Here is a 21,997-nt window from a genome sequence, read left to right on the forward strand (position 1 = left end):
TGCACCATGGTCACTTTACAGGTCAGAGTGTCCACCCGAACCTCACACCAAGCTGGGAAGTCTACCGGGCGATGCACCCTGTGCAGAGAGAGAGAGAGAGGGGTGTAGGTTTTTCAAAGTCTATATGTATGTATGCGGTCTGAAAGAGCATGATGCTCCCTGTACGGAGAGGGGAACATAATTGACAGCTGAGCATGAGCACTGTCGTATGTGTTCTGAAAGGACATAATGAAATGATCCTGATAGAACAGTGCTATGTTGAAGCTGCATGTCCCAATTCTACATATCACAATCAGACCTAGACCCAACCCTGATTCCCTTACAACCGTTACTTGACTCTGGGCACAATTTACATGCCTGTGTTGAATGGAAATCACATTCCTATTACCACCAATGCTACCAACAACCCAGAAAGGCACATTGATTACAGGTGTGTACTCACGTCTCACAGCAGCCGACGCCCACGGGGTGCAGACAAGTGCACTGCAGACAGCCGTTCTCCATCCATGACTCCCCCAGGGAGTAGTGTCTCCCCTCGTAGACACACAGGGCTGGGACAGAGACCACCAGGGGTGTTAACCCAAATCACACACATATTATACAAATCAACCTTCATTCATCCGCAGGACATCCACATTAACTTTGTTTTCAACTTCAAATGGATTCATCCATCCAAGATATTTAGCATAAAAAACAGTCTACTCAGGCTTAAAGGTACAATGCATGATTGGAGTTTCGACAGGTCCACAAAATGTTTCTGCTTTACCAAATATTCTAATGACAAAATACAATAACTGAACAGAATCTGAATCTTAAACCTAAAGAACTTTGATGAATGAAAAACACCCTTCAGTATGATATTCTCACCTTTGGAGTTGAAGTGGCACTGCATGGGAGCAGCGAGGCAGGTGGTCCAGAGCAGAGTCCCAGCCAGGAAGGTCATCGCCCAGTTTCTCCCAACAATGGAGTCCATCATCGTCATGTTCTAGATCTGGTTCTCTTGAGTTTTCTGATTCCTCCCCTCTACCTCGCACCTCCATTTATACCCCACAATCTTTACGACCGCAGCGGACCGGGTGGAGGTGGGGTTAGTTATCCCCATCAGGAGGACTGACCAGGGCCGGGGCAGGGGTGTGAGGCACAGGGGGGGCCTGTGGGGAGTCGTTGGGGGGCAAGGGGAAAAAGGCTGTGTCTTGGCACCGCCTTGGCACTCCGGAGATCAGCTCCTCTTCGCTCCAGCGGGCATGACCTCTAAAATGATAGAAACACTGACACATCCTAAGATGACTAAGACTGGGAGGCTAAGAGAGAGGTGAGAGGAAGGAGAGAGGGAGAAGGGGAGAGAGGTGAAAGGAAGGCGAGAGAGGAAGAAGGGGAGAGAGGTGAGAGGGAGGGAGGGGGAGAGGAGGGAGAGGAGATGAGAGAGAGGGAGAAGGGGAGAGAGGTGAGAGGGAGGAAAGAGAGAGCGGTTTAGAGGAAGGAGAGAGGGAGAGGAGATGGGAGAGAGGGAGAAGGGGAGAGAGGTGAAAGGAAGGAGAGAGAGAGAGGTAAGAGGGAGCAGAGAGAGGTAAGAGGGAGCAGAGAGAAAAATGAGAGAGGGAAGCTCGTGGAGAACCAGTAACTGAGAGAGAGGAATGAATGGCTAACATTATTTAAATGCTGGTCGATCTATTGATTGAAATTTGAACTCTTTCTGTATTCATTCACATATAGTTTCCCTATTGGGGATGAGGTACATATCTTAAATCTTCATTACGGTCTCACTTAGGATTCCACCTGAGGAACAAAGTGACAGTGGCTGTGTCTCCTTTGATATTTTACTACCAGATGTGTTACTATGTGGTTACTAAGACGTTCTGACATGCAAACACAGATGCATATTGTACATGAAGTCAGCGGCCTACTGCCTCCACTGACCCCTGTCTGCCTTATTGGGATGAGCTCATGGTGATGTCATGGCGTGCCTGCCGTGTCTCCAGTCTGTGACCTCATGCAGGCCCTGTCCAGTAGCAGCAGTCAGTCGCCCCCCAGAGGAGACAGAGACGGAGATGGAGAGAGAGGCGCTGGATTTTGGGGAGGAGGAAGCTCATAAAGGACAAGATTAGACTTTTGACTTTTATAGTGGCCGCTGCTATGGCTGCTGCAGGCAGGTGGCAGGTGTGTGTGTGTTTGTGTGTGTGGACCATAGAGATGAAAAAAGGTCTCAACTTTGTATCTGTGCAATTATAGAATATTTGATAGCATGGGCAGCGCCATTGAAGCTATCTCCATAAAATTGATGTTTGAAAAAAGTGTAAAGCTAATAGTGGTATTTTACCGCCACCTGCAGTGCTGGAGATATAGCTCAAAGCCATTTACAAACTAGGCAAACCAATTTCAAGAAGAAGACAATGCTCCCAACCCATAGGAATCCCCACCCAGTTGACTACTCTAAAATGGTGGAAGCCCTCAATGGCAATGTCCATGCAAAACCGTTTATTTCCAAGTATAGATCGCTATACATCTCTATGGTGTGGACCAACAACCTGTTGTGAGAGGTATGGATACAGCGTCCCTTCGCTGACCCACTAACAGAATAGACGTCTCAGATTTACGTAATATCTACAACGAACAAGATTGAAACATGGTTATCATTCTCATTCACTTGCTCTGAGGGCCCCAAAAAACTGTTGCCTACTGTTTCAAAATGTATCTTAACAAGTATCGCTTTCAGAGTTCGATGTTTTGTGATATTCAGAATTTCGGAGTGTATCCTGATAAGGTAGAATTATAAAAATGTCTCACATATGCATTTGTAGGCTTTTGTACACCCAATATTCCATTTAGGACTAAATGTGCCATGATTTTATGGTGACAGCCTGGTCTCTGAAAGACATTCTCACTGCTCGTCCATTAAGGTAACAATGGGTGCGACACTAATTCCTTTTTTAAAAGCGAGCTATCCTACTCAACACCTCGTCAATCAAAGAGTGTGAATCAGTCATAATGTCACGGTTTCGGCCGAGGCTGCTCCTCCTCCTGGTTCGGGCAGGCTTCGGCGTTCGCCGTCCCCGGAATACTAGCTGCCACCGTTGTATGTTTCGTGTGTTGATTGCTTTGGTCTGTCAGGTACACCTGTGTCTGTTTGTGTCCTAATTACGTGTCCTATAAGTTCCCTGTTTTGTGTTAGTTATATTGTGTGTTGTTGTCCGCGTGTCTTTTGAGCTGCGTGTTTTGCGCTCTTCATGGTATTTGTTTTACGCATGTTGCGTACTGTTTCTCGCCTCTGTATTTTCGAGGTCGTGTATGGATTATTGTACACTTTACTAATAGTAAAGTTTGTTGGACTAAACCTCTGTGTCCTGCGCCTGACTCCTCATCACATCCACATCGGTACCATACTGACAGAACAACACACCACTTATGGAGTCAGCAGGATCAGCGACGACAGCCTGGTCACTAGAAGAACGGCTCAGTCAGCAGGACTCCACGATCCGGCAACTGGAGGCCGTTCTAGGCGAGGTGTCCAACACTCTGCACCGGTTGGCTAGTGGAGAGGTGCCCACGTCCACATACACCATCCCATCGCCACCGGTCAATCCTCCTCTCTCAGCGCCGGAACCCAGTGGTGACTCGGCTCTCGCTCCCGAGGGCATATGACGGTTCTGCAGCCGGGTGTCAGGGGTTCCTCCTGCAGATAGAACTATACCTGGCTACTATACACCCAGCGCCCTCGGGATACGAGAGCGTCTCCGCCCTCATCTCCTGTCTATCCGGTAAGGCGTTGGAATGGGCCAACGCCGAATGGAGGCGAATAGACGCAGCTACCATCACCTACGCTGAGTTCTCCCGCCGCTTCCGGGCAGTCTTCGATCACCCACCTGAAGGGAAGGCGGCGGGGGAGCGTCTGTTCTACCTCCGACAGGGAGAAGAGGAGCGCACAGGAGTTCGCACTGGAGTTCCGGACGTTAGCTGCGGATGCGGGATGGAATGAGAGGGCCCTCATCGACCAGTACCGGTGTAGCCTGCGAGAGGACGTTCGTCGTGAGCTGGCCTGCAGGGACACCAACCTATGCTTCGACCAGCTGGTGGACATCTCCATCCGGCTTGACACCCTGCTGGCCACCCGCGGACGTCCCGAGTGGGGGGTCGTCCATTCCATCCTCCAGCACCTCCGAGCCAATTCCTATGGAGCTCGGGGTGCTGGCGCTAGAGAGAGGAGGAGGGAGAACCCGAGGGAGGGCCACCCCCTGCACCAACTGTGGCCGTGGAGGACACACCGCGGCCAGGTGCTGGGGAGGGTCTTCTGAGAGAGGGGACAACAGGTCACGCACTGGGGAGTCATTTCAGGTGAGTAGGCGCCCCACTTACCCAGAGCTCTCTGTTGGTCACATGAGTATTCCTGTGCGTTTTCCACAGGTGGCACCTCATTCCCAGCATAAGGCGCTAGTAGATTCAGGCGCAGCTGGGAACTTTATTGATCGGGCATTTTGTGCTAGGTTAGGAATTCCCCTTCGGCCGGTAGAAGTTCCATTCCCTGTCCATGCATTAGACAGCCGGCCGTTGGGGTCAGGTCTGATCAGGGATGTCACAGCACCGCTGACGATGACTACGCAGGGGGGTCATGAGGAAATCATTCAGTTCTATCTGATTGACTCTCCTGCGTACCCAGTGGTGTTGGGGCTTCCCTGGTTAAGCACCCACGATCCTACCATAGCGTGGCAACAGAGGGCTCTTATGGAGTGGTCTGCCCAGTGTGTAGGGAGATGTCTAGGTGTTTCCATAGGGGCGACCTCGGTAGAGAGTCCGAACCAAGTGCCCGCACTGCGCATTCCCCCCGAGTATGAGGATTTAGCACTAGCGTTTAGCAAATCGAGGGCAGCACGGCTACCTCCTCATAGACAGGGGGACTGTGCGATAAATCTCCAGACCGGAGCAGCTTTTCCCAGGAGTCATGTGTATCCCCTGTCTCAAGAGGAAACTGCGGCTATGGAGACTTACATAGCCGAGTCCTTGGCACAGGGATACATACGGCCCTCTACTTCTCCGGTCTCCTCGAGTTTCTTCTTTGTGAAGAAGAAGGACGGGGGATTGCGCCCGTGTATTGATTACCGTAGTCTCAATCAGATCACAGTAAAATACAGTTACCCACTTCCACTGATTGCGACGATGACGGAGTCATTACGCGGAGCAGTTCTTCACAAAGTTGGATCTCAGGAGCGCGTACAATTTGGTGCGCATTAGGGAGGGGGGATGAATGGAAAACAGCATTTAGCACCACCTCGGGTCATTACGAGTATCTCGTCATGCCGTACGGGTTAATGAATGCTCCTTCAGTCTTCCAATCCTTTGTTGATGAGATTTTCCGGGACATGCATGGGCAGGGTGTAGTGGTGTACATTGACGACATTCTAGTGTATTCTTCTACACGAGCGAGCATGTAGCCCAGGTGCGCCGAGTATTGAGACGACTGTTGGAGCATGACTTGTATGTCAAGGCAGAGAAATGCCTGTTCTTCCAGGAGTCCGTCTCTTTTTTGGGTTATCGGTTGTCCGCGTCTGGCGTGAGATAGAGGTAGATCGGGTATCGGGCTAGTGCGTAATTGGCAAACTCCAACCACCGTAAAAAGAGGTGCAGCGGTTCTTGGGTTTTGCTAATTACTACCGGAGGTTTATCCGGGGCTTTGGACAGGTTGCAGCTCCCATTACGTCCCTGCTAAAGGGGGTCCGGTGCGCTTGCAGTGGTCAGCTGAGGCGGACAGGGCATTTGTCAAGCTGAAGAACCTGTTCGCCTCGGCCCCGGTGCTGGCGCATCCGGATCCCTCTTTGCCTTTCCAAGTAGAGGTGGACGCGTCCGAGACCCGGTATTGGGGCAGTCCTGTCACAACGGTCCGGCACGCCACCTAAGCTCCGCCCCCTGTGCGTTCTACTCCAAGAAGCTCAGCTCGGCGGAGCGCAATTATGACATTGGGGACAGGGAGCTGTTAGCTGTAGTCCAGGCCCTAAAGGTGTGGAGGCATTGGCTTGAGGGGGCTCAACACCCCTTTTCTCATTCTGACTGATCACCGTAACCTGGAGTACATCCGGGCAGCTAGGAGATTGAACCCTCGTCAGGCTAGGTGGAACATGTTCCTGACCCGGTTTGTTTTTAAGATCACATACATCCCTGGGTCCCAGAACGGTAAGGCAGACGCACTGTCCCGGCAGTATGACACGGAGGAGAGGTCCATTGAGCCTACTTCCATACTGCCGGAGTCTTGTCTGGTGGCTCCGGTAGTATGGGAGGTCAATGCGGAAATCGAGCGGGCGCTGCGTAGCCGACCCTACTCCCCGAGTGTCCTGTGGGGCGGACGACGTTCCGCTCGAGGTTCGTGATCGGCTTATTTCTTGGGCTCATACATCACCCCTCCTCTGGACATCCTGGTATTGGTCGGACGGTGCACTGCCTTAGCGTGAAATACTGGTGGCCAACGTTAGCCAGGGATGTGAGGGTTTATGTCTCCTCCTGCTCGGTGTGTGCCCAGTGTAAGGCACCTAGACATTTGCCCAGGGGTAAGTTACATCCTCTGCCCGTTCCACAACGACCATGGTCCCACCTCTCGGTAGATTTTGTGACCGATCTACCCCCTTCCCAGGGTAATACCACCATTTTGGTCGTTGTGGATCGGTTTTCTAAGGCCTGTCGTCTCCTCCCACTGCCGGGTCTCCCTACTGCCCTACAGACCGCCGAGGCCCTCTTTACCCACGTGTTCCGGCACTATGGGGTCCCCGAGGATATTGTGTCCGACCGAGGTCCCCAGTTCACCTCCAGAGTCTGGGGGCTTTCATGGAACGCCTGGGGTCTCGGTTAGCCTTACCTCGGGGTACCACCCAGAGAGCAATGGGCAGGTTGAACGTGTGAACCAGGATGTGGGTAGGTTTTTGAGGTCCTATTGCCGGACCGGCCGGAGGAGTGGTCGAGGTATATCCCCTGGGCAGAGATGGCCCAGAACTCTCTCCGCCACTCCTCCACCGGATTAACACCTTTCCAGTGTATTTTTAGGGTATCAGCCGGTCCTGGCACCGTGGCACGAGAGCCAGACCGAGGCCCCTGCGGTGGACGAGTGGATTCGGGCGCTCGGAAGAGACGTGGGACGCTGCCCATGTCCATCTGCAGCGTGCCATCCGTCAACAGAAGGCGAGCGCCGATCGCCACCGCAGTGAGGGGCCGGTGTATCGCACCGGGAGATCGAGTCTGGCTCTCGACTGAAACCTGCCCCTCCGCCTGCCCTGCCGGAAGCTGGGTCGGGCGGTTTGTGGGGCCCTTCAAAGTCCTGAGAAGATTGAACGAGGTGTGTTACAGATTACAACTGCCTATTGAGTACAAAAATATTAACCCCTCGCTCCATGTGTCTCTTCTCAGGCCGGTGGTAGCTGGTCCACTCCAAGAGGAGGAGATAGGAGAGACCCCTCCACCCCCTTTGGACATCGAGGGGGCACCGGCGTACAGGGTCCGGACTATATTGGACTCGAGGCGCCGGAGGAGTGGTCTCCAGTATCTCGTGGAGTGGGAGGGTGCACGTCCGGAGGAACGGTGCTGGAGTGCCTAGGAGGGACATCCTCGACCCATCCCCTCCTGACAGAGTTCCACCGTGGGCATCCCACGCGCCCGGGTCTGCGTCCTCCTGGCCGTCCCCGAGACCGGGTCGGCGCACGGCTGGAGCCGCGCGTCGCAAGGGGGTACTGTCACGGTTTCGGCCGAGGCTGCTCCTCCTCCTGGTTCGGGCAGGCTTCGGCGTTCGCCGTCCCCGGAATACTAGCTGCCACCGTTGTATGTTTCGTGTGTTGATTGCTTTGGTCTGTCTGGTACACCTGTGTCTGTTTGTGTCCTAATTACGTGTCCTATAAGTTCCCTGTTTTGTGTTAGTTATATTGTGTGTTGTTGTCCGCGTGTCTTTTGAGCTGCGTGTTTTGCGCTCTTCATGGTATTTGTTTTACGCATGTTGCGTACTGTTTCTCGCCTCTGTATTTTCGAGGTCGTGTATGGATTATTGTACACTTTACTAATAGTAAAGTTTGTTGGACTAAACCTCTGTGTCCTGCGCCTGACTCCTCATCACATCCACATCGGTACCATACTGACACATAATCCATCATCATCTTATTGTATAGGACCCATAGGTTCTAGGAGGGGAGAATATTAGTGCCAATGACATGGACGTCGGTTAAGGCAGCCCCCCGCACCTCTCTGATTCAGAGGGGTTGGGTTAAATGCGGAAGACACATTTCGGTTGAATGCATTTAGTTGTACAACTGACTAGGTATCCCCTTTCCCCTTTGCTACTTTTGAGCAGGGCCCATATTGCTCTGGTACAAAAGTAGTGCACTATAAAGGGAATGGGGTGAAATAGTGACACAGTGTACTAAGGCGACAAGGTCCCAGAGTCAGGACATGTTCGTCCTCAGACTGTGACAAGTTGAGCTGTGGAGCTGTAGAGACAGGGGCAACTCTGAGTCACACACACATACACACCCACCCACACACACGCACAAACACAGGATGAGGGCACGCCAATGCCCTGTGGTCAGTGGCACCCCTGGCTGGCGAGGGAGAACCTATCAACACCCTCCAGACTTCTGTGGGGGGTATGAGGGAACACAGGCGTAAAACACAAATTGTGAGGCCCCCGTGGTGCATCGTGAAAAACTTGTTCCCTCATCGCAGGTTTTTCCTATGATCTCTGTCTGTCTGCAGACTTGATAGAGAAAGTGGAAGGAGATGAGCTAATGTTTTGTTCTGGCTCAGGGAGCGTTACCGCGCTACCTTGAACAAACCCTCCTTTTTTAGGATTGACACTGTGCGGACACAGAAGGAGTGGTTGAGTTGGGTATGAACTCTCTCTCTCTCTGACTCAAACACATACACATACACACAAACACTGCACCGGGGAGGCAATGGGCCTTGCCTTCTTAAACACCTCTTTAATTATGAGTGGAGCGTGTCGCTGCAGAGCAGAGGACAGAGCTACCTCTACTCTGTGTATTAAAAGGCACCCTATTCCCTATAAAGTGCACTACTTTTGACCAGACCCCTATGGAACCTGGTCAAAAGTAGTGCACTATAAAGGGAATAGGGTGCCATTTGGGATGCGGCCCTGCTGTTGTGGAGACTGACTCATCAGCTTGGAGACTGACTCATCAGCTTGGGTTATGTAACCAGGGGTGTATTCATTAGGCAGTGTTGGGGAAGATAATGTGAAAATATAGTTTACCAAGTTACCAATTACTTCACACTGGAAGAAGTTAAGCTAAAGCTACCCTTAACTACCGAAAACACTACCAAGATTTGAATTTAGTTCAACTACCACCAAGCTACAGCAAAATGTAATTAAATTACTAGTTTAACTACATGTAGTTCACTAGTCCCCATCACTGTCATTAGGAACCAAATGGAAGCAAACAGGACTAAACAAGGAGGGACCTACCCGGATGTGTTCAATAGAAACTCTTGTTTTCATTGCAAAATGTTTTCTGTTGTGAAACATTTTGCTACGGTGTACATAATGAATACACCTCTGGTAAGGTGGTTGGAGTTCCTGGACTTCAGTAAAGCAGAGAGAACATCACACTGAGGAAGCCTGGCCAGTACAATATAATCTGGTTTCTTGATGCCCATTCCCACCAAAACAACAACCATAGTCAAGACAACCCTACAAAGATGTGCTAGTTCATAACCTATGAACTGTGGCCACTTTGAATTGAAAACACAATTGAAAGTAAAACATTTAATTTGCACATAGCTAGATAAAAAAAAGATGCTTGTTGCTAAAAAAAATATTGAAATCAAATGCCATACATTTACTTCTGTTGGCTATGCCTTTAAGATTATATCCAGTAAACCGGCCCCCAAATTCCCTTTCATCCAGGAAGTAAGTGAACCATCAGACCAGCTAAATCAACCTTAAAAAACAACGAGTGACAACACGCCATCATTGACAGAGGAATAGAGATCGATTACTTTTCCCTGACGTCAGCTTAATAGGCTTTTGCGGTGCTTACAAAAAACATCTGTCGCTATAATGTCGAGACGATTAAAGTTCACATTTCGATTGGACTGCTCGTTTATAACTGACTGTATTTCAGTATTTGTTTTTGCCAAGTGGAGAGACTATTGCTTGAATGCTAACGTCACCCATGGTCTTTTTGCACTTAGGGCTTGCAAGCGAGCCCACAGTCTGGGAAGGCTAATGTTAGTAGCTACAATGCAATTTGCCGCTGCGATTTATGAATAACAAAGTCGACGAAAGATGGACACAGACAAGTTTAACTATGTCTACAGTTGTGACACTTGGACATTAATGTTCAACTGAAAATGTAAGTGTTTTATTACTTGGGTTACTATCTGGCCACATTAAAGTAGCAAGTTAACGTATAGCGCAACGAAACTGTTTTGGATAATGCTGTCAAGTGTCAACAACAAACAATAGTAGTCATCTTAGTTACTACTAGCCTTCTAACTGCGTACGGTTGATTGATAACATGTTGACAGCAATGACATCGTGGACCTTGAGTCTCCAATGTTAACTAGCTAATGCCACTTGCCCAAAAGTCACGTCATTCCTACCTAGTTGTTTGTTTTCTATTTAACCAAGGGAGCATGGCAACATCATGACTCAACCGGTATCTCGGCACCATAACGTGCCCGGTGAGGGATCTTATTTGGGAGCACAATCCTCTTTTTGTCTCATCGGCCTTTTGTTCCTCTCGTGACGTCTATTAACCAGCTGGGCTCCGCTGTGGTGGCACGTAAATAACGTCCATAATTCTCAACAAACCGTTCGTTATGCACTGGAATAATATTGTGATGCATTTAGTCACAATTTGTCAGGGGATTGTTAACCGTTGTCTCAACACAGCCGCATGCACAAATATATAATCCCGAGTGGCAATGGAAGTAATTAAGGCAAATGTGAATATTCTTGCAGATGATAATTCATAGATATATCGTATATGGACCCCCACAGTGTTAGATCTAACATTGATCTACTACTTTTGTCTAGATTCTAGAAGCTGAGCAGGGCAAGAATTCTGCTTCTGACAGGGAACGAAGACAAGGGACAACTGTGGTGGTGGTGTCAAACTACTCCCCTCCCTCATCTGTCTCTAATCTCACATGATTCCCCCTCATGTCCTCTTGTCCCCCTTGTCCCCTTCTCTCCCTCCTGTCCCCTTCTCTCCCCCTCCTTCCTGTCCCCTTCTCTCCCCCTCCTTCCTGTCCCCTTCTCTCCCCCTCCCTCCTGTCCCCTTCTCTCCCCCTCCCTCCTGTCCCCTTCTCTCCCCCTCCCTCCTGTCCCCTTCTCTCCCCCTCCCTCCTGTCCCCTTCTCTCCCCCTCCCTCCTGTCCCCTTCTCCCCCCTCCTTCCCTCCTGTCCCCTTCTCTCCCTCCCTCCCCTGTCCCCTTCTCTCCCCCTCCCTCCTGTCCCCTTCTCTCCCCCTCCCTCCTGTCCCCTTCTCTCCCCTCCTTCCTGTCCCTCTCTCCCCTCTTCCCCCGCTCTCCCCCCTCTCTCCCCTCCCTCCCCCCTCTCTCCCCCACCCTCCCCTCTATAGAGGCAGCTTGGATGGCAAGAGGGAGCAGAAGAACTACAGGCCCTGCTGCAGGATCCCATGCTCCGGTTCTCTGGCCTCTACCAGGAGAACTTCTCAGACCTCTCTGTTACCTGTCATGTGTTTGCAGAGGGCAAGCTTCAGGTGCTGCCTGTACGCACGTCCTACAATGCCTTCAGCACCCGCTGGAAGTGAGTGACACCTTTTATTAGGATATAGTGTACCAAATTGACGATCTCTTAAAGGAGATAGTTGAATGATGCTCTGAGCCACTCTTTGACCTGGTCGGGCTTTGTATTTCACATTGTACTCCAAACTCACTATAATAGATACAAAATCATATAGTCCTTGTGAACTGTTCTGTAAATTTCTTTCTTTCTTTCTTTCTTTCTTTCTTTCTTTCTTTCTTTCTTTCTTTCTTTCTTTCTTTCTTTCTTTCTTTCTTTCTTTCTTTCTTCCCCTCCCCCAGCTGGAATGAGTGGCTGAGGCTGCCGGTGAAGTACCCAGACCTGCCCCAGAGTGCCCAGGTGGCCCTGACCGTGTGGGATGTGTACGGGCCGGGCTGAGCCACCCCTGTGGGGGGAACCACCGTCACCCTCTTCGGCAAATATGGGTGAGTCCAAATCAAAATGAACGATTTGTGTTGTCTGTGTATAATTGATCTATTCTATTCTACATAAGACCCTTTGCGTATGAATAGGAAGTTACGGAAAAAACTGACTGAATACTGCTGATAGTAGTATGTGGCTAGTATTGAAACTGATAGCATCTGACGATACTATCTCCCGTCCCCTCTCAATCTCCCCTTACCAGGATGTTCCGGCAGGGGATGCATGACCTAAAGGTGTGGCCGGGGGTGGATTGGGACGGATGGGAGCCCACCAGCACCCCAGGGAGGACCAGCAGCCGTCTAGCAGAAGACCAGATGGGAAGACTGGCCAAGGTAGTCACAGGGTCAGGGGTCCCCTGGACGGGGGGGTACTCCTGTGAAAGGACCTGCCTAAATCACTGTCTGTTCCAGCCCCCTGACCTGGAGTTTCTCAGTGATGTGAGTACTAGGTGTTGGAAGGAGAGGAGAGGGGGTCGGAATGCTGGATGTGTGTTTGTTAAGGTCTTTGTTAGTACACATATTAGTTCCTATAGCTCCTTGCTGACCTTTGTGTGTGTGTGCATGGCTTGTGTGTGTGAGGAAGATGGTAAATCAACCCCCCCATTCCATTATTCAAGAGAAAAAACTAAGAAGCACCACCTTTGTCTAATCAATGCATATAATCCCAATTGTTACAGTAATGTGTCTTTAGCCTTTGGTGTGTTTGTTTTCATTTTGTAGTTATTTACAGTGTCTTCAGAAAGTATTCATACCCCTTGACTTATTCCACATTTTGTTGTGTTACAGCCTGAATTCAAAATGGAATACATTGATATTTTTTCTCACCTATCTACACACAATACTCCATATTATGACAAAGTGAAAACATGTTTTTCAAATGTAGTGTAAATTAAATATCTAATTTACATCAGTATTCACACCCACGTGTTAGAATCACCTTTGGCAGCAATTACAGCTGTGAGTCTTTCTGGGTAAATCTCTAAGACCTTTGCACACCTGGATTGTACAATATTTGCACATTGTTATTAAAACAATTCTTCAAGCTCTATCAAGTTGGTTGTTAATCATTGCTAGACAGCTGAGTGGCGCAGTGGTCTAAGGCACTGCTTTGCAGTGCTAACTGTGCCACTAGAGATCCTGGTTCGAATCCAGGCTCTGTCGCAGCCGGCCGCGACCGGGAGACTCATGGGCGGCGCACAATTGGCCCAGCGTCGTCCAGGGTAGGGGAGGGAATGGCCGGCAGGGATGTAGCTCAGTTGATAGAGCATGGCGTTTGCAACGCCAGGGTTGTGGGTTTGATTCCCACGGGGGGCCAGTATAAAAAATATATATATATATATGTATTCACTAACTGTAAGTCGCTCTGGATAAGAGCGTCTGCTAAATGACTAAAATGTAAAATGTAAATGTAAAGCTGAATTTGTCTCCCAGTGTCTGTTGGAAAGCAGACTGAACCAGGTTTTCCTCTAGGATTTTGCCTGTGCTTAGCTCTATTCCATTTGTTTTTATCCAAAAAGCTCCCTAGACCTTGCCGATGACAAGCATACCCATAACATGATGCAGCCACCACCATGCTTGAAAATATGAAGAGTGGTACTCGGTGGTGTGTTGTGTTGAATTTGCCCCAAACATAATGCTTTGTATTCAGGACATAAGGTTAATTTCTTAGCCAAATTCTTTCCAGTTTTACTTTAGTGCCTTATTGCAAACAGGAATATTTTTATTCTGTACAGGCTTCCTTCTTTTCACTCTGTTGTTTAGGTTAGTATTGTGAAGTAGCTACAATGTTGTTGATCCATCCTCAGTTTTCTCCTGTCACAGCCATTAAACTCTGTCACCATTGGCCTCATGGTGAAATCCCTGAGCGGTTTCCTTCCTCTCCGGCAACTGAGGAAGGACGCCTGTATCTTTGTAGTGACTGGGTGTATTGATATACCATCCAAAGTGTAATTAATAACTTCACCATGCTCAAAGGGATATTCAATGTCTGCTTTTATTTTTTTATTTTTACCCATCTAACAATAGGTGCCCTACTTTGCGAGGCATTGTAAAACCTCCCGGGTCTTTGTGGTTGAATTTGTGTTTGAAATTCACTGCTCGACTGAGGGACCTTACAAATTATTTGTATGTGTGAGGTACAGAAATCATGTTAAACACTATTATTGCACACAGAGTGAATCCATGCAGCTTATTATGTGACTTGTTAAGCACATTTTTACTCCTGAACTTATTTCGGCTTGCCATAACAAAGGGGTTGAATACTTATTGACTCCATACATTTCAGCTTAAAATTTTTAATGAATTTGTAAAATCTTCAAATAATTACACTTATGGGGTATTGTGTGTAGACCAGTGACACAATCTCAATTGAATCCATTAAAAACTGTAGGCTGTAACACAACAAAAAAAGTCAAGGTGTGTGAATACTTTATGAAGACACTGTAGACCAGGGTTCTTCAATTCCGGTCCTGGAGGGCCGAAACACTTCTGTTTTTTATTTCTACCTGGTAGTTAATTGCACTCACCTGGTGTCCCAGGTCTGAATTAGCCCCTGATTAGAAGGTGTTTCGGCCCTCCAGGACCGGAATTGAAGAACCCTGCTGTAGACCCACTGACCATTTATTAAAAGTGATTCATAGTGCCCCGTGAGTGTGTAGACTGATTGTAAATAGTGAAAATTAACTGTACAAAGTTCCGGGTGAGCTCTAACAGCCCTGGTGAATGGTGTTCTTGTGTGCCCCTGACACCCACACTGACGCTGAGCGGCTTGGCTGCTGAGTTTCTGTTCCGTATTTCCGTTGCGCTGAATTGGCCGCTGGCACCCAAACTGCGCTCTGATTGGCTGAGTTAGCGCTCTGCACATCTCTGCTACACCTCTGTTGCATCCTCTCTTCCTAACCTCACTACATCTTCCCTCCACTGCTCAGTATTTCTGTTCCTCCCTCTCTCTCTTTATTCTCTCCTTCTAGCTGACCAAGGCCCACCGGCAGGGTCACATGGTGAAGGTAGACTGGTTGGACCGCCTCACCTTCAGAGAAATAGAGATGATCAACGAGGTGAGTAAGAGGATCTGTGGTCAGTTATTTCACTCAGTATAAATCCTGTATTGCGTCATACACTTACAATCAGTTGGGTCAGACCCCATCCATCACAAATGCTTTTGCGTGTGAATATGTAAAGATATTCGTCTCTCCTTTCTCTACACTGCTGCGTTATCTTCACCTATCAAAAGTCAGTCGTATGTTTGTGTTCCCACAGAGTGAGAAACGCTGTTCCAACTTCATGTACCTAATGGTGGAGTTTCCTCGTGTCAAAACTGGTGAAAAGCCAGAGTACAGTATTGTCTATTATGAGAAGGTAGGTACTGTAACACACACACACGGTTGGTTTTACGTTTTTGTGGCTTTAAACTATTGTGGTAGTTCTGAAAGGGAGTGTTGATTGGTTGATGGACATGGTGATGTGGTAGCTGATTGACTGTAACTCCTTCCCTTCCAGGATGAAGATGACGCCTCACCTGTGCTCACCAGCGCTGACATCGTCAAAGTCCCCGACCCTCAGATGTGCATGGTGAGAAACACACAAACACAATATTGATTTGATAATGTATTGAGTTTAATGTATTGATTCAGTCCCTGCTATAGGAGAACCTTGTGGAGAGCAAGCACCATAAGCTAGCCCACAGCCTACGGAGCGAACCATCAGACCACGACCTGAAGCCTAATGCTGCCACACGAGACCAGCTCAACGTCAGTACCATTACTCGCAACAACGTGTGTGCGACGTGAATGTGTCTGATATTAGCAGTAGACTCAATCTTATCTGTCTGTCTGTCTACAGGTCATAGTGAATTACCCCCCAACGGAGCAGCTGAGCTCTGAGGAACAGGACCTGGTGTGGAAGTTCCATTACTACCTCACCACTCAGGAGAAGGTGTGTATCCTCCTGGACACTGTTTGTGTGTTTACAGCAGAATATATTTCCCTATATTTTCTGAAGTACGAGATATTCACTGACATCCAGGGAGGGCTGGATCCAGGCAGCAAGAGGGACAGCCAAGGCCGGGGAGAGAGCTCCACCCTGGGGGACCTGGACAGGTGAGAGGGGGGTCTGTAAGGGTGGACAACTGGCTTTGTGGAGTAGACCAGTAGGCACGAAAACACTAAATGTTTTGAAACAGATTATGTGTTCTTTCAAAAAAGGTCAGGTAAACGTTCCAGTTCAGAATTTGTTGCCCTTCTGCAATTAGCTCGTTTTTTTATATGTAGAATTGTTTTTCATTACTGTGTTCTAACAGTGTATTATGAACTGGTTGTGTGTCTCCAGTCCCCAGATCTTGACTGCTCCAGCGGTGCCCTCACCTGTCCAGAAATGAAAAGAAGGGCCGGCCAGCGAGAACCTCCAGGTAAGAGATGAAAATAATAGAAGTTGGGCTGAAAATTATTTTCTGTTATGTTTAGTACGGTATGTAACTAATATGTTTAAGTATGGTATATAACAAATATGTTTAGTACGGTGTATATAACAAGTATGTTTAGTACGGTATGTATATAACAAGTATGTTTAGTACGGTATATAACTAATATGTTTAGTACGGTATATAACTAATATGTTTAGTACGGTATGTAACTAATATGTTTAGTACGGTGTATATAACTAATATGTTTAGTACGGTGTATAACTAATATGTTTAGTACGGTGTATATAACTAATATGTTTAGTACGGTGTATATAACTAATATGTTTAGTACGGTATGTAACTAATATGTTTAGTACGGTGTATATAACTAATATGTTTAGTACGGTGTATAACTAATATGTTTAGTACGGTGTGTAACTAATATGTTTAGTACGGTGTGTAACTAATATGTTTAGTACGGTGTATATAACTAATATGTTTAGTACGGTATGTAACTAATATGTTTAGTACGGTGTATAACTAATATGTTTAGTACGGTGTGTAACTAATATGTTTAGTACGGTATGTAACTAATATGTTTAGTACGGTATATAACTAATATGTTTAGTACGGTGTATATAACTAGTATGTTTAGTACGGTGTATATAACTAATATGTTTAGTACGGTGTATATAACTAATATGTTTAGTACGGTGTATATAACTAATATGTTTAGTACGGTGTATATAACTAGTATGTTTAGTACGGTGTATATAACTAATATGTTTAGTACGGTGTATATAACTAATATGTTTAGTACGGTGTATATAACTAATATGTTTAGTATGGTGTATATAACTAGTATGTTTAGTATGGTGTATATAACTAATATGTTATTTGTCTTCTACAGCAGGACCTGGTGTACCTTCCTCATCTCCCGTGCTTGTAAGAACTCAACACTGGCAAACTACCTGTACTGGTGAAGATCACATACTGTGTGTGTGTGTGTGTGTGTGTGTGTGTGCTAAATCTGTGTGTACCCTCTCAGGTACATAATAGTGGAGTGTGAAGGCCAGGACACCCAGCAGAGAGACCTGAAAACCCACAATGTGTACCTCAACGTCATCGGGAGGTTCAGCCTAGCACTGCTCAAGGTCTGTCTTTCAACACAACTCCAATCTTACTTCATCCTTCAGTTTGTAATGTGAACGTTCAGCGCTATGAATTTGCATATGCAGTGAGTGATACAGCACAATATGTTGAAGAAACACTAGAGTATTTCTGATTGGTTACCATGAGTATAACTCATCTCCTCTTTCATTTGACCTCTTTCCTTTCTCTCCTCCATACTCCATCTCTCTCTCTGCGTCTTTCTCTCTCTGCAGGGTGATAAGAGTGTGAGGGTGATGCGGTCTCTCCTGGCGTCCCAGCAGACGTTTGTGGTCAGACTGGTACAGCTGATGAAGGCTGTGCAGAGAGAGAGTGACAACCGCAAGAAGAAGGTATGGGAGATTTATCTCACTCACACACACACACACACACACACACAGTCTTTCTTCCTTGTGACTAGATGGTGTAATGATTGTGACGGTTGACAGTGGCGCCCCCTAGGTTTCAGACGGAGCGACTGCAGGCTCTGCTGGCGGACAATGACAAGGTGAACCTATGTGAGATTGACCCCATCCCTGTACCTCTGGAACCCACTGTGAGAATCAGAGGCATCGTACCAGACACCACCTCACTATTCAAGGTACAACACCTTCCATCCTTCCATCCCTCCATCCTCCCATCTCTCTCTTTCTTCTTCTTCCTCTCTTGCCCTTCTGCTTTTCTCCTCTCTCTCAACCTCTTCTTTCTCCTCCCTCATCTTTTATTCCTGCTCCTCCTCTGCCTCTCCCCCGGATTTGTGTGTAGTCGTTTTTCGGCCGTACATAGACAATGCTTGCTGTGTGATAGTGTAATGGGTACGTGATAATGTACCTTTATGTGTTTCTATAATCTCATCACTATATCTCTGTGTATTATAGAGTTCTCTGATGCCAGCCAAGCTGATCTTCAAGGCGGAGGAAGGAAAGCTGTATCCTGTCAGCTTTAAACATGGAGACGACCTGAGACAAGACCAGCTCATCCTACAGAGCATCTCTCTCATGGACAAGGTCAGAACCTAACATATTATTACCATATAAAACCTATTATTACCATATTAGCAACATATTATTATCATATCATATACACATAATACCTTATTATTATGGACAAGGTCAGAAGCTAACATATTATTACCATGTAAACCTATTATAAACATATTATTATCATATATACATAATACTGTATTATTAAGGTCAGAAACAAACATTACTGCAACACAGACCCCTGTTTATTTTATCCTTACTTAGAAGGTTAAGTGGCTGTGTATTGTTAATGTACATCTGATGGAAATTCTCTCTCAGCTGCTGAGGAAAGAGAATCTAGACCTTACAAAGTGCTGGCCACAAGCACCAAGCATAGTGAGCACCACTGATGTAGTGATCGAATACTGTCTCAGGAAGTGACCCTTTAACCTCTGATCTGTGTGCTGTTGATCCTTTAGGGTTCATGCAGTTTGTCCAGTCGGTGCCTGTGGCTGAGGTCCTGGCCACTGAAGGAAACATCCAGGTAGGAGCTCATGATATTTCTGTCTAAGAGCCTATTACCATTGTAACGAATACAAGAAGTTTGTCTACCATCTTCACTCTGTGCACGTCTGTGTCTGTAGACCTGTCTTGTGATATCACGTCTGTGTCTGTAGACCTGTCTTGTGATATCACGTCTGTGTCGGTAGACCTGTCTTGTGATATCACGTCTGTGTCGGTAGACCTGTCTTGTGATATCACGTCTGTGTCGGTAGACCTGTCTTGTGACATCACGTCTGTGTCGGTAGACCTGTCTTGTGACATCACGTCTGTGTCGGTAGACCTGTCTTGTGACATCACGTCTGTGTCGGTAGACCTGTCTTGTGACATCACGTCTGTGTCGGTAGACCTGTCTTGTGATATCACGTCTGTGTCGGGAGACATGCAAACTTCAAGAAGTAGGCCATTCAACGAGTTGGCCTGGTGCCCTCTGATGTCATCATCCTAATGTGTGTTTTTGGATGACTACTGAGATGTCATTTTGTCATTCTTTTTCCAGCTGGTTACTGTGTCATCACATACATCCTGGGAGTGGGAGACAGACACTTGGACAACCTGCTCCTCACAAAGACTGGTAGGTCTATAGGAATTATGTGTCAAGTACCTCCAACATGCTGTGGTTGGATTTGTACCATATATTGTCTGATCACTAGTTATTTCCTTCAAAAGCTACTCTACTCTGTTCTGTATGACAACTGCTGTTGTAGGGCTTCATGAATACATTTCATTGATTGAATACCTTTCCATCTTCCTATTTCAGGAAAGTTATTCCACATAGACTTTGGCTACATCCTGGGTCGTGACCCAAAGCCCCTGCCTCCCCCCATGAAGCTGAGTAAGGAGATGGTGGAGGGGATGGGTGGCATGCAGAGTGAACAGTACCAGGAGTTCAGGAAACAGTGTTACACAGCCTTCCTTCACCTCATGAGGTAGGACACACACAGTACACACACTGTATACACACACAATTATATCAGCTGTGATGAACCTTTTTCATTTCGCTCTCTCTTTCTTATCTCTCTCTCTCTCCAGGTACTCTAACCTCATCCTGAATTTGTTGTCTCTTATGGTGGATGGCAACATTCCTGACATCGCCCTGGAGCCTGACAAGACTGTTAAGGTATTTTTTACTCTACAGACATACTGTAATGTACATTTGTGTGTGGATTTTTCATGTCTCCACATGAAAGAACAAACCCAATTAATGTATTTAACCAGGATCAGTCTATTCTCTCCCCTGAACATTCTGTCTCCTCCCCCTCCAGGTGAAGGTCAAGTTCCGATTGGACCTGTCGGACAAGGAGGCCGTTCACCACATGCAGAGTCTGATTGATGAGAGCGTGGGGGCTCTGTTTTCTGCCATGGTAGAGCAGATACACAAGTTTGCCCAGGTGTGTGTGTGTGTGTGTGTGTGTGTGTGTGTGTAGCAGTGTTAATGTATGTGTCCTTAATAGCCTTAAAAGCACAAGTCATTAAAATCATTTTTACAACGTCTACCTGGTTTGAGGTACTTTTACTAGTTTATGTGGTATTTGTTGGTAAATGTATTTGTGTTTCCATGTGTTAAGTGTCTACATAACTGGTGTGAGGGTCAGCTAACGGTGTTGTCTGTCTCCCATCTCTCCTCAGTACTGGCACAGATGAGAAGGACAGACAGATCATCTGGCTGAGACGCGACTGAACTGACTGACTGGACAGTGGATGGATGGATGGACAGACGGGGAGTTTTTGCCATAGTAACACCGGGTCACACGGTGCTCCCCTGCAGGTGGTGTGTGTGTGTGTGAGAGAGCGAGAGAGATTGAGAGGATCCATCCATGACACTGCTGAACAGAGGCCAATGATGCACTGCCAACTGTGACATCTTTGTTAGCATTTTGTGTATATTCTGTATATTATTGATTAATCATATGAAATGTATGGCCAAATAAAACCATGTTGATACAGTATAACACTGGTGTTGCCTTGTCTCTGTGTATAATACCAGGCTGTGTGTGAGGCTTGTGTGTTCCAGGGCGTGTTTACACCTGGCATTCACAAGTATCCTGTGATTGGTTCGTGTTCATATATTGATTCTGCAGACATGTGTAGATGGTCAAAAGACGCACCACTGTGATCTAATGGTGATCAGATCCACCGACACAGTTGATGGTAAGCGACTCATTTTAATACCATGTAGATGCAATGAGCCATGAAGTTTGTTCTGTAAGCATTTTGGTGCTTACAGATTCACATAAGAATCCATTGGGCAACAACCGTTGGGACAACTCTGTGATTCAAATGCAGGAGCTTCAGTGTAAACGGAGCCTTGCGAGTCTCACTGTAGAGTATCAAGCAATAGAGGACTGGAGTGTCTTAGTCAGCTTTGTCTCTCCAGGGATGCCGTACAAATACATACAATTTTTATGACCCTGTCGTGGAAATTCACCACTAAGGACTCAAAGTTGATGAACAGATCTTTATTATCACGGCCGGAGAGGTCACAACAAACTTGATACTCAAAGTACAAGTCTGTCAGAAGTTCTGAAGGGGTGCACTCACTTCAGCACTCTTTATACTCATACACAAACTAGTCTCTGCTCTGAGCGCAATAGGCTGATCAGGACCTTGCACACACAGTTTCTAGACGTTGGGCCAAAGTAACAATATGTTCCCTTTGTTCTTCTATCAGCCTTCCCTGAAAGCAGTCACAGAACATCCTAACACAATAACAAGAAACAATACGCTACATGTAGTCACGCATTTGCAGAGACACA

General features: G+C 47.1%; 1 pseudogene; it reads left to right on the forward strand.

Annotated features, from left to right (window-relative positions):
* Window positions 1-9,968: 9,968 nt before the first annotated feature.
* On the forward strand, window positions 9,969-21,190 carry LOC123482938 (annotated as a pseudogene).
* The last annotated feature ends 807 nt before the right edge of the window (window positions 21,191-21,997 follow it).

This window comes from Coregonus clupeaformis, unplaced genomic scaffold, assembly GCF_020615455.1.
Source record: "Coregonus clupeaformis isolate EN_2021a unplaced genomic scaffold, ASM2061545v1 scaf0001, whole genome shotgun sequence".
In the NCBI taxonomy this organism is placed as follows: Eukaryota; Metazoa; Chordata; class Actinopteri; order Salmoniformes; family Salmonidae; genus Coregonus; species Coregonus clupeaformis.